Source organism: Bolinopsis microptera, chromosome 2, assembly GCF_026151205.1.
Source record: "Bolinopsis microptera isolate Bmic1 chromosome 2, MBARI_Bmic_1.0, whole genome shotgun sequence".
Classification (NCBI taxonomy): domain Eukaryota; kingdom Metazoa; phylum Ctenophora; class Tentaculata; order Lobata; family Bolinopsidae; genus Bolinopsis; species Bolinopsis microptera.
Window position 1 is genome coordinate 21,845,595 of NC_087073.1, and position 12,995 is coordinate 21,858,589.

Sequence of the window (12,995 nt, forward strand, 5' to 3'; positions counted from 1 at the left end):
GTAGCGGGGGTCCTATTATTGCAGTTCAGGTACTTTGTTTACTGAAACCCTACTTGTACAGTAGTGGGGGTCCTATTATTGCAGTTCAGGTACTTTGTTTACTGAAACCCTACTTGTACAGTAGCGGGGGTCCTATTATTGCAGTTCAGGTACTTTGTTTACTGAAACCCAACTTGTACAGTAGTGGGGGTCCTATTATTGCAGTTCAGGTACTTTGTTTACTGAAACCCTACTTGTACAGTATAGCGGGGGTCCTATTATTGCAGTTCAGGTACTTTGTTTACTGAAACCCTACTTGTACAGTAGTGGGGGTCCTATTATTGCAGTTCAGGTACTTTGTTTACTGAAACCCAACTTGTACAGTAGTGGGGGTCCTATTATTGCAGTTCAGGTACTTTGTTTACTGAAACCCTACTTGTACAGTAGCGGGGGTCCTATTATTGCAGTTCAGGTACTTTGTTTACTGAAACCCAACTTGTACAGTAGTGGGGGTCCTATTATTGCAGTTCAGGTACTTTGTTTACTGAAACCCTACTTGTACAGTAGCGGGGGTCCTATTATTGCAGTTCAGGTACTTTGTTTACTGAAACCCAACTTGTACAGTAGTGGGGGTCCTATTATTGCAGTTCAGGTACTTTGTTTACTGAAACCCTACTTGTACAGTAGCGGGGGTCCTATTATTGCAGTTCAGGTACTTTGTTTACTGAAACCCTACTTGTACAGTATAGCGGGGGTCCTATTATTGCAGTTCAGGTACTTTGTTTACTGAAACCCTACTTGTACAGTAGTGGGGGTCCTATTATTGCAGTTCAGGTACTTTGTTTACTGAAACCCAACTTGTACAGTAGTGGGGGTCCTATTATTGCAGTTCAGGTACTTTGTTTACTGAAACCCTACTTGTACAGTAGCGGGGGTCCTATTATTGCAGTTCAGGTACTTTGTTTACTGAAACCCAACTTGTACAGTAGTGGGGGTCCTATTATTGCAGTTCAGGTACTTTGTTTACTGAAACCCTACTTGTACAGTAGCGGGGGTCCTATTATTGCAGTTCAGGTACTTTGTTTACTGAAACCCTACTTGTACAGTATAGCGGGGGTCCTATTATTGCAGTTCAGGTACTTTGTTTACTGAAACCCTACTTGTACAGTAGTGGGGGTCCTATTATTGCAGTTCAGGTACTTTGTTTACTGAAACCCAACTTGTACAGTAGTGGGGGTCCTATTATTGCAGTTCAGGTACTTTGTTTACTGAAACCCTACTTGTACAGTAGCGGGGGTCCTATTATTGCAGTTCAGGTACTTTGTTTACTGAAACCCAACTTGTACAGTAGTGGGGGTCCTATTATTGCAGTTCAGGTACTTTGTTTACTGAAACCCTACTTGTACAGTAGCGGGGGTCCTATTATTGCAGTTCAGGTACTTTGTTTACTGAAACCCAACTTGTACAGTAGTGGGGGTCCTATTATTGCAGTTCAGGTACTTTGTTTACTGAAACCCTACTTGTACAGTATAGCGGGGGTCCTATTATTGCAGTTCAGGTACTTTGTTTACTGAAACCCTACTTGTACAGTAGTGGGGGTCCTATTATTGCAGTTCAGGTACTTTGTTTACTGAAACCCAACTTGTACAGTAGTGGGGGTCCTATTATTGCAGTTCAGGTACTTTGTTTACTGAAACCCTACTTGTACAGTAGCGGGGGTCCTATTATTGCAGTTCAGGTACTTTGTTTACTGAAACCCAACTTGTACAGTAGTGGGGGTCCTATTATTGCAGTTCAGGTACTTTGTTTACTGAAACCCTACTTGTACAGTATAGCGGGGGTCCTATTATTGCAGTTCAGGTACTTTGTTTACTGAAACCCTACTTGTACAGTAGTGGGGGTCCTATTATTGCAGTTCAGGTACTTTGTTTACTGAAACCCTACTTGTACAGTAGCGGGGGTCCTATTATTGCAGTTCAGGTACTTTGTTTACTGAAACCCAACTTGTACAGTAGCGGGGGTCCTATTATTGCAGTTCAGGTACTTTGTTTACTGAAACCCTACTTGTACAGTAGCGGGGGTCCTATTATTGCAGTTCAGGTACTTTGTTTACTGAAACCCAACTTGTACAGTAGCAGGGGTCCTATTATTGCAGTTCAGGTACTTTGTTTACTGAAACCCTACTTGTACAGTAGCGGGGTCCTATTATTGCAGTTCAGGTACTTTGTTTACTGAAACCCTACTTGTACAGTAGCGGGGGTCCTATTATTGCAGTTCAGGTACTTTGTTTACTGAAACCCTACTTGTACAGTAGCGGGGGTCCTATTATTGCAGTTCAGGTACTTTGTTTACTGAAACCCTACTTGTACAGTATAGCGGGGGTCCTATTATTGCAGTTCAGGTACTTTGTTTACTGAAACCCTACTTGTACAGTAGTGGGGGTCCTATTATTGCAGTTCAGGTACTTTGTTTACTGAAACCCTACTTGTACAGTAGCGGGGGTCCTATTATTGCAGTTCAGATACTTTGTTTACTGAAACCCTACTTGTACAGTAGCGGGGGTCCTATTATTGCAGTTCAGGTACTTTGTTTACTGAAACCCAACTTGTACAGTAGTGGGGGTCCTATTATTGCAGTTCAGGTACTTTGTTTACTGAAACCCTACTTGTACAGTATAGCGGGGGTCCTATTATTGCAGTTCAGGTACTTTGTTTACTGAAACCCTACTTGTACAGTAGTGGGGGTCCTATTATTGCAGTTCAGGTACTTTGTTTACTGAAACCCAACTTGTACAGTAGTGGGGGTCCTATTATTGCAGTTCAGGTACTTTGTTTACTGAAACCCTACTTGTACAGTAGCGGGGGTCCTATTATTGCAGTTCAGGTACTTTGTTTACTGAAACCCTACTTGTACAGTAGCGGGGGTCCTATTATTGCAGTTCAGGTACTTTGTTTACTGAAACCCTACTTGTACAGTAGCGGGGGTCCTATTATTGCAGTTCAGGTACTTTGTTTACTGAAACCCAACTTGTACAGTAGTGGGGGTCCTATTATTGCAGTTCAGGTACTTTGTTTACTGAAACCCTACTTGTACAGTATAGCGGGGGTCCTATTATTGCAGTTCAGGTACTTTGTTTACTGAAACCCTACTTGTACAGTAGTGGGGGTCCTATTATTGCAGTTCAGGTACTTTGTTTACTGAAACCCTACTTGTACAGTAGTGGGGGTCCTATTATTGCAGTTCAGGTACTTTGTTTACTGAAACCCTACTTGTACAGTAGTGGGGGTCCTATTATTGCAGTTCAGGTACTTTGTTTACTGAAACCCAACTTGTACAGTAGTGGGGGTCCTATTATTGCAGTTCAGGTACTTTGTTTACTGAAACCCTACTTGTACAGTATAGCGGGGGTCCTATTATTGCAGTTCAGGTACTTTGTTTACTGAAACCCAACTTGTACAGTAGTGGGGGTCCTATTATTGCAGTTCAGGTACTTTGTTTACTGAAACCCTACTTGTACAGTATAGCGGGGGTCCTATTATTGCAGTTCAGGTACTTTGTTTACTGAAACCCAACTTGTACAGTAGCAGGGGTCCTATTATTGCAGTTCAGGTACTTTGTTTACTTAACTGAAACCCTACTTGTACAGTATAGTCATATAGTGGGGGTCCTATTATTGCAGTTCAGGTACTTTGTTTACTGAAACCCAACTTGTACAGTAGCAGGGGTCCTATTATTGCAGTTCAGGTACTTTGTTTACTGAAACCCAACTTGTACAGTAGTGGGGGTCCTATTATTGCAGTTCAGGTACTTTGTTTACTGAAACCCTACTTGTACAGTATAGCGGGGGTCCTATTATTGCAGTTCAGGTACTTTGTTTACTGAAACCCAACTTGTACAGTAGTGGGGGTCCTATTATTGCAGTTCAGGTACTTTGTTTACTGAAACCCTACTTGTACAGTAGCGGGGGTCCTATTATTGCAGTTCAGGTACTTTGTTTACTGAAACCCAACTTGTACAGTAGCAGGGGTCCTATTATTGCAGTTCAGGTACTTTGTTTACTGAAACCCTACTTGTACAGTAGCGGGGGTCCTATTATTGCAGTTCAGGTACTTTGTTTACTGAAACCCAACTTGTACAGTAGCAGGGGTCCTATTATTGCAGTTCAGGTACTTTGTTTACTGAAACCCTACTTGTACAGTAGTGGGGGTCCTATTATTGCAGTTCAGGTACTTTGTTTACTGAAACCCTACTTGTACAGTAGCGGGGGTCCTATTATTGCAGTTCAGGTACTTTGTTTACTGAAACCCAACTTGTACAGTAGCGGGGGTCCTATTATTGCAGTTCAGGTACTTTGTTTACTGAAACCCTACTTGTACAGTAGTGGGGGTCCTATTATTGCAGTTCAGGTACTTTGTTTACTGAAACCCTACTTGTACAGTAGCGGGGGTCCTATTATTTCAGTTCAGGTACTTTGTTTACTGAAACCCAACTTGTACAGTAGCAGGGGTCCTATTATTGCAGTTCAGGTACTTTGTTTACTGAAACCCTACTTGTACAGTAGCGGGGGTCCTATTATTGCAGTTCAGGTACTTTGTTTACTGAAACCCTACTTGTACAGTAGTGGGGGTCCTATTATTGCAGTTCAGGTACTTTGTTTACTGAAACCCTACTTGTACAGTAGCGGGGGTCCTATTATTGCAGTTCAGGTACTTTGTTTACTGAAACCCTACTTGTACAGTAGCGGGGGTCCTATTATTGCAGTTCAGGTACTTTGTTTACTGAAACCCTACTTGTACAGTAGCGGGGGTCCTATTATTGCAGTTCAGGTACTTTGTTTACTGAAACCCTACTTGTACAGTAGTGGGGGTCCTATTATTGCAGTTCAGGTACTTTGTTTACTGAAACCCTACTTGTACAGTAGTGGGGGTCCTATTATTGCAGTTCAGGTACTTTGTTTACTGAAACCCAACTTGTACAGTAGCAGGGGTCCTATTATTGCAGTTCAGGTACTTTGTTTACTGAAACCCTACTTGTACAGTAGCGGGGGTCCTATTATTGCAGTTCAGGTACTTTGTTTACTGAAACCCTACTTGTACAGTAGTGGGGGTCCTATTATTGCAGTTCAGGTACTTTGTTTACTGAAACCCTACTTGTACAGTAGCGGGGGTCCTATTATTGCAGTTCAGGTACTTTGTTTACTGAAACCCTACTTGTACAGTAGCGGGGGTCCTATTATTGCAGTTCAGGTACTTTGTTTACTTAACTGAAACCCTACTTGTACAGTATAGTCATATAGTGGGGGTCCTATTATTGCAGTTCAGGCACACGGGTCACGGGTGCTAAATATCAAATACAGGTGCTAAATATCAAATAAATAATCATATAGTGAAGAAAAATGTGATAAGTGATAATGCAGCGACTTTCAATAGCATCCAGTGGCCACCGATATCATCGATATCAGTGGCCACTGGACAAAAGAGGGTGAATCTTGGCAAATGAGTAAGTGTAACTCGTCAAGCAGGAACATACTCCCTCAACAGATTGAAATTGAGGCACTTTATTCACGATTAGATATATTTAATTCCAGTTATAGTTAGATGATATTATAGTTTGCAGGAATTTTAGCTTTTACACACATAACAATGTTGGAATGTTGTTTCAATACATTATACTCACGACCATCTCAACTAACCCTAATCTTCCTCCCATTTAATTGCAAACTTTTCTAATTCTATAAGTTTATAACTTGAATTGTTAGGAAGCTCAGTGTAAGACATTAATCTTGTAAGTTATTAGTTGTGTTTAACTCAACATACGCGTAATTTATCCTGAGAGTGCTTTAAAAGCTACAAATATGATGAATTGTTCAGCCTAATTGCGGTGTTTTTTGTCTCCAAATTTGCCGCACTTTAAAAAAAAATAAGGCAAGAGCGAAATCGCACTATTTGCAAAATATTACCGCAGTGCAACCATGGTCAGCACATGAATTACAAGTGGCTAAAACGAATAGAAGATAATATGTAATAGGAGGTAAAAAGACATAGCTGTAAGTTATTTTGCAATGAAATACTATCAAACTTGAATATTTAGATTTGCAGTGAGACTAATGTAGAAAACCTAATCCCTATTACCGTTGTTAATCATGTCCTGTAGTTGTTAACATGGCGTGAATTTCTCTATATATCAGGTGATTTCTCTTTACCAGACCCAAAATGACGTGTCGGGATTATTAATACGGTAATACAGGTAATAAAGATAATAAAGATAATACGTTTAGATCCCAAAGTGGTGTCAAAAACGCAAAATAAATTAATGTGATTTTTGATTTAACAAACATTTAACGTGCTGCGGATAAATAAACAAGCAGTAGTATACTGTAGTATATACAGTATACACTATATGCGCTTAGTCAATAAAGGCACCGTGATTGTTATAAAAAGGAGATGATGAAGCAAGTATTCAGGAACATATGCATGACACAAAGAAGAATGGTCGGTGGGCATTGGGACATAAATATTATATGTGTATATATACACTATAAAGTCAGTATTTAAGAATTTGTACAACAACTTTTCATTTATTGACCCAATTGTAGGCGACGAAAATAATTATCGAATTATTTTTCTTATAAGTTTAACAAATAGCTTTTAGTTATACATGATAAATCTCATGATGCAAATTCAGCAGGAGAAATTATAAAACAAGCTACAAATTTATAGAGTACGGAAGTAGGTCCACTGCGTAACTCAAAGCAAAACAACAAAGCTTCACCAATAGTAAACTTGTTGCAGTGTAGTGTTCTAAACTTATAACTTTCTAAAGAAGTAGGAACACAGCTCCACTGTCTAAACATTGGTGTATTGTTTAGATTATTCGACATATAGAGCCTGTTAGTGTTATATTAGTGATTAGAGTTATTTATTGTTTACATAATCCGTCACACCATGTCTGAATAAATAAGCAATCAGGTCTAACTGATGTGATTAGTAACTGAATCAGTACAAACAAGGGTAATCCCAAACTAACCAGTAACTAAACCTCGTAGTCAGGGGTGTAGGAAGAGGGGGGGGGGGGGGGGGCAGGGGGGCGTAGTCCCTGATCCCTCGATAGTCTATACCACAGTATACAGAAGTTAGCGAGAAAATAATTCTTGAATGAGTACAGGAGTAACAGGAATATTGCAGGTTGGGAATGAGTACGGGAGTAACAGAAATATTGCAGGTTGAGAATGAGTACGGGAGTAACAGAAATATTGCAGGTTGAGAATGAGTAGGGGAGTAACAGGAATATTGCAGGTTGAGAATGAGTAGGGGAGTAACAGGAATATTGCAGGTTGGGAATGAGTACAGGAGTAACAGGAATATTGCAGGTTGAGAATGAGTAGGGGAGTAACAGGAATATTGCAGGTTGAGAATGAGTACGGGAGTAACAGAAATATTGCAGGCTGAGAATGAGTACGGGAGTAACAGGAATATTGCAGGTTGAGAATGAGTACGGGAGTAACAGAAATATTGCAGGCTGAGAATGAGTAGGGGAGTAACAGGAATATTGCAGGTTGAGAATGAGTACGGGAGTAACATGAATATTGCAGGTTGAGAATGAGTTCGGGAGTAACAGGAATATTGCAGGTTGAGAATGAGTACGGGAGTAACAGGAATATTGCAGGTTGAGAATGAGTTCGGGAGTAACAGGAATATTGCAGGTTGAGAATGAGTACGGGAGTAACAGGAATATTGCAGGTTGAGAATGAGTTCGGGAGTAACAGGAATATTGCAGGTTGAGAATGAGTAGGGGAGTAACAGGAATATTGCAGGTTGAGAATGAGAACAGGAGTAACAGAAATATTGCAGGTTGAGAATGAGTACGGGAGTAACAGAAATATTGCAGGTTGAGAATGAGTAGGGGAGTAACAGAAATATTGCAGGTTGAGAATGAGTACGGGAGTAACAGGAATATTGTAGGTTGAGAATGAGTAGGGGAGTAACAGGAATATTGCAGGTTGAGAATGAGTACGGGAGTAACAGGAATATTGCAGGTTGAGAATGAGTAGGGGAGTAACAGGAATATTGCAGGTTGAGAATGAGTACGGGAGTAACAGGAATATTGCAGGTTGAGAATGAGTAGGGGAGTAACAGGAATATTGCAGGTTGAGAATGGGTAGGGGAGTAACAGGAATATTGCAGGTTGGGAATGAGTACAGGAGTAACAGGAATATTGCAGGTTGAGAATGAGTAGGGGAGTAACAGGAATATTGCAGGTTGAGAATGAGTACGGGAGTAACAGGAATATTGCAGGTTGAGAATGAGTACGGGAGTAACAGGAATATTGCAGGTTGAGAATGAGTAGGGGAGTAACAGGAATATTGCAGGTTGAGAATGAGTACGGGAGTAACAGAATATTGCAGGTTGAGAATGAGTACGGGGAGTAACAAGAATATTGCAGGTTGAGAATAAGTAGGGGAGTAACAGGAATATTGCAGGTTGAGAATGAGTAGGGGAGTAACAGGAATATTGCAGGTTGAGAATGAGTACAGGAGTAACAGGAATATTGCAGGTTGAGAATGAGTAGGGGAGTAACAGGAATATTGCAGGTTGAGAATGAGTACGGGAGTAACAGGAATATTGCAGGTTGAGAATGAGTACGGGAGTAACAGGAATATTGCAGGTTGAGAATGAGTAGGGGAGTAACAGGAATATTGCAGGTTGAGAATGAGTACGGGAGTAACAGGAATATTGCAGGTTGAGAATGAGTACGGGAGTAACAAGAATATTGCAGGTTGAGAATGAGTACAGGAGTAACAGGAATATTGCAGGTTGAGAATGAGTACGCGAGTAACAGGAATATTGCAGGTTGAGAATGAGTACGGGAGTAACAGAAATATTGCAGGTTGAGAATGAGTACGGGAGTAACAGGAATATTGCAGGTTGAGAATGAGTACGGGAGTAACAGGAATATTGCAGGTTGAGAATGAGTACGGGAGTAACAGGAATATTGTAGGTTGAGAATGAGTACAGGAGTAACAGGAATATTGCAGGTTGAGAATGAGTAGGGGAGTAACAGGAATATTGCAGGTTGGGAATGAGTACGAAGTAACAGGAATATTGCAGGTTGGGAATGAGTACAGGAGTAACCGGAATATTGCAGGTTGAGAATGAGTACGGGAGTAACAAGAATATTGTAGGTTGAGAATGAGTACAGGAGTAACAAGAATATTGCAGGTTGAGAATGAGTTCGGGAGTAACAAGAATATTGCAGGTTGAGAATGAGTACGGGAGTAACAGGAATATTGCAGGTTGAGAATGAGTACGGGAGTAACAGGAATATTGCAGGTTGAGAATGAGTAGGGGAGTAACAGGAATATTGCAGGTTGAGAATGAGTACGGGAGTAACAGGAATATTGCAGGTTGAGAATGAGTACGGGAGTAACAGGAATATTGCAGGTTGAGAATGAGTACGGGAGTAACAGGAATATTGCAGGTTGAGAATGAGTACGGGAGTAACAGGAATATTGCAGGTTGAGAATGAGTACGGAGTAACAGAATATTGCAGGTTGAGAATGAGTACGGGAGTAACAGGAATATTGCAGGTTGAGAATGAGTACAGGAGTAACAAGAATATTGCAGGTTGAGAATGAGTACGGGAGTAACAAGAATATTGCAGGTTGAGAATGAGTACGGGAGTAACAGGAATATTGCAGGTTGAGAATGAGTACGGGAGTAACAGGAATATTGCAGGTTGAGAATGAGTACGGGAGTAACAGGAATATTGCAGGTTGAGAATGAGTACGGGAGTAACAGGAATATTGCAGGTTGAGAATGAGTACGGGAGTAACAGGAATATTGCAGGTTGAGAATGAGTACGGGAGTAACAGGAATATTGCAGGTTGAGAATGAGTACGGGAGTAACAGGAATATTGCAGGTTGAGAATGAGTACGGGAGTAACAAGAATATTGCAGGTTGAGAATGAGTACGGGAGTAACAGGAATATTGCAGGTTGAGAATGAGTACGGGAGTAACAGGAATATTGCAGGTTGAGAATGAGTACGGGGAGTAACAGGAATATTGCAGGTTGAGAATGAGTACGGGAGTAACAGGAATATTGCAGGTTGAGTAACAGGAATATTGTAGGTTGAGAATGAGTACGGGAGTAACAGGAATATTGCAGGTTGAGAATGAGTACGGGAGTAACAGGAATATTGCAGGTTGAGAATGAGTACGGGAGTAACAGGAATATTGCAGGTTGAGAATGAGTACGCGAGTAACAAGAATATTGCAGGTTGAGAATGAGTACGGGAGTAACAGGAATATTGCAGGTTGAGAATGAGTACGGGAGTAACAGGAATATTGCAGGTTGAGAATGAGTACGGGAGTAACAGGAATATTGCAGGTTGAGAATGAGTACGGGAGTAACAGGAATATTGCAGGTTGAGAATGAGTACGGGAGTAACAGGAATATTGCAGGTTGAGAATGAGTACGGGAGTAACAGGAATATTGCAGGTTGAGAATGAGTACGGGAGTAACAGGAATATTGCAGGTTGAGAATGAGTACGGGAGTAACAGGAATATTGCAGGTTGAGAATGAGTACGGGAGTAACAGGAATATTGCAGGTTGAGAATGAGTACGGGAGTAACAGGAATATTGCAGGTTGAGAATGAGTACGGGAGTAACAGGAATATTGCAGGTTGAGAATGAGTACGGGAGTAACAGGAATATTGCAGGTTGAGAATGAGTACGGGAGTAACAGGAATATTGCAGGTTGAGAATGAGTACGGGAGTAACAGGAATATTGCAGGTTGAGAATGAGTACGGGAGTAACAGGAATATTGCAGGTTGAGAATGAGTACGGGAGTAACAGGAATATTGCAGGTTGAGAATGAGTACGGGAGTAACAGGAATATTGCAGGTTGAGAATGAGTACGGGAGTAACAGGAATATTGCAGGTTGAGAATGAGTACGGGAGTAACAAGAATATTGCAGGTTGAGAATGAGTACGGGAGTAACAGGAATATTGCAGGTTGAGAATGAGTACGGGAGTAACAGGAATATTGCAGGTTGAGAATGAGTACGGGAGTAACAGGAATATTGCAGGTTGAGAATGAGTACGGGAGTAACAGGAATATTGCAGGTTGAGAATGAGTACGGGAGTAACAGGAATATTGCAGGTTGAGAATGAGTACGGGAGTAACAGGAATATTGCAGGTTGAGAATGAGTACGGGAGTAACAGGAATATTGCAGGTTGAGAATGAGTACGGGAGTAACAGGAATATTGCAGGTTGAGAATGAGTACGGGAGTAACAGGAATATTGCAGGTTGAGAATGAGTACGGGAGTAACAGGAATATTGCAGGTTGAGAATGAGTACGGGAGTAACAGGAATATTGCAGGTTGAGAATGAGTACGGGAGTAACAGGAATATTGCAGGTTGAGAATGAGTACGGGAGTAACAGGAATATTGCAGGTTGAGAATGAGTACGGGAGTAACAGGAATATTGCAGGTTGAGAATGAGTACGGGAGTAACAGGAATATTGCAGGTTGAGAATGAGTACGGGAGTAACAGGAATATTGCAGGTTGAGAATGAGTACGGAGTAACAGGAATATTGCAGGTTGAGAATGAGTACGGGAGTAACAGGAATATTGCAGGTTGAGAATGAGTACAGGAGTAACAGGAATATTGCAGGTTGAGAATGAGTAGGGAGTAACAGGAATATTGCAGGTTGAGAATGAGTACGGGAGTAACAGGAATATTGCAGGTTGAGAATGAGTACGGGAGTAACAGGAATATTGCAGGTTGAGAATGAGTACGGGAGTAACAGGAATATTGCAGGTTGAGAATGAGTACGGGAGTAACAGGAATATTGCAGGTTGAGAATGAGTACGGGAGTAACAGGAATATTGCAGGTTGAGAATGAGTACGGGAGTAACAGGAATATTGCAGGTTGAGAATGAGTACGGGAGTAACAGGAATATTGCAGGTTGAGAATGAGTACGGGAGTAACAAGAATATTGCAGGTTGAGAATGAGTACGGGAGTAACAGGAATATTGCAGGTTGAGAATGAGTACGGGAGTAACAGGAATATTGCAGGTTGAGAATGAGTACGGGAGTAACAGGAATATTGCAGGTTGAGAATGAGTACGGGAGTAACAGGAATATTGCAGGTTGAGAATGAGTAGGGGAGTAACAGGAATATTGCAGGTTGAGAATGAGTACGGGAGTAACAGGAATATTGCAGGTTGAGAATGAGTACGGGAGTAACAGGAATATTGCAGGTTGAGAATGAGTACGGGAGTAACAGGAATATTGCAGGTTGAGAATGAGTACGGGAGTAACAAGAATATTGCAGGTTGAGAATGAGTACGGGAGTAACAGGAATATTGCAGGTTGAGAATGAGTACGGGAGTAACAGGAATATTGCAGGTTGAGAATGAGTACGGGAGTAACAGGAATATTGCAGGTTGAGAATGAGTACGGGAGTAACAGGAATATTGCAGGTTGAGAATGAGTACGGGAGTAACAGGAATATTGCAGGTTGAGAATGAGTACGGGAGTAACAGGAATATTGCAGGTTGAGAATGAGTACGGGAGTAACAGGAATATTGCAGGTTGAGAATGAGTACGGGAGTAACAGGAATATTGCAGGTTGAGAATGAGTACGGGAGTAACAGGAATATTGCAGGTTGAGAATGAGTACGGGAGTAACAGGAATATTGCAGGTTGAGAATGAGTACGGGAGTAACAGGAATATTGCAGGTTGAGAATGAGTACGGGAGTAACAGGAATATTGCAGGTTGAGAATGAGTACGGGAGTAACAGGAATATTGCAGGTTGAGAATGAGTACGGGAGTAACAGGAATATTGCAGGTTGAGAATGAGTACGGGAGTAACAGGAATATTGCAGGTTGAGAATGAGTACGGGAGTAACAGGAATATTGCAGGTTGAGAATGAGTACGGGAGTAACAGGAATATTGCAGGTTGAGAATGAGTACGGGAGTAACAGGAATATTGCAGGTTG

The 12,995-nt window shown here is 41.3% G+C and overlaps 1 protein-coding gene across 1 annotated transcript in view; it reads left to right on the forward strand.

Annotated features, from left to right (window-relative positions):
* LOC134811916 (beta-galactosidase-like) overlaps positions 1-12,995 on the forward strand; it is a 63,577-nt gene that overhangs the window by 15,879 nt on the left and 34,703 nt on the right. The gene's annotated exons all lie outside the window — the stretch shown is intronic.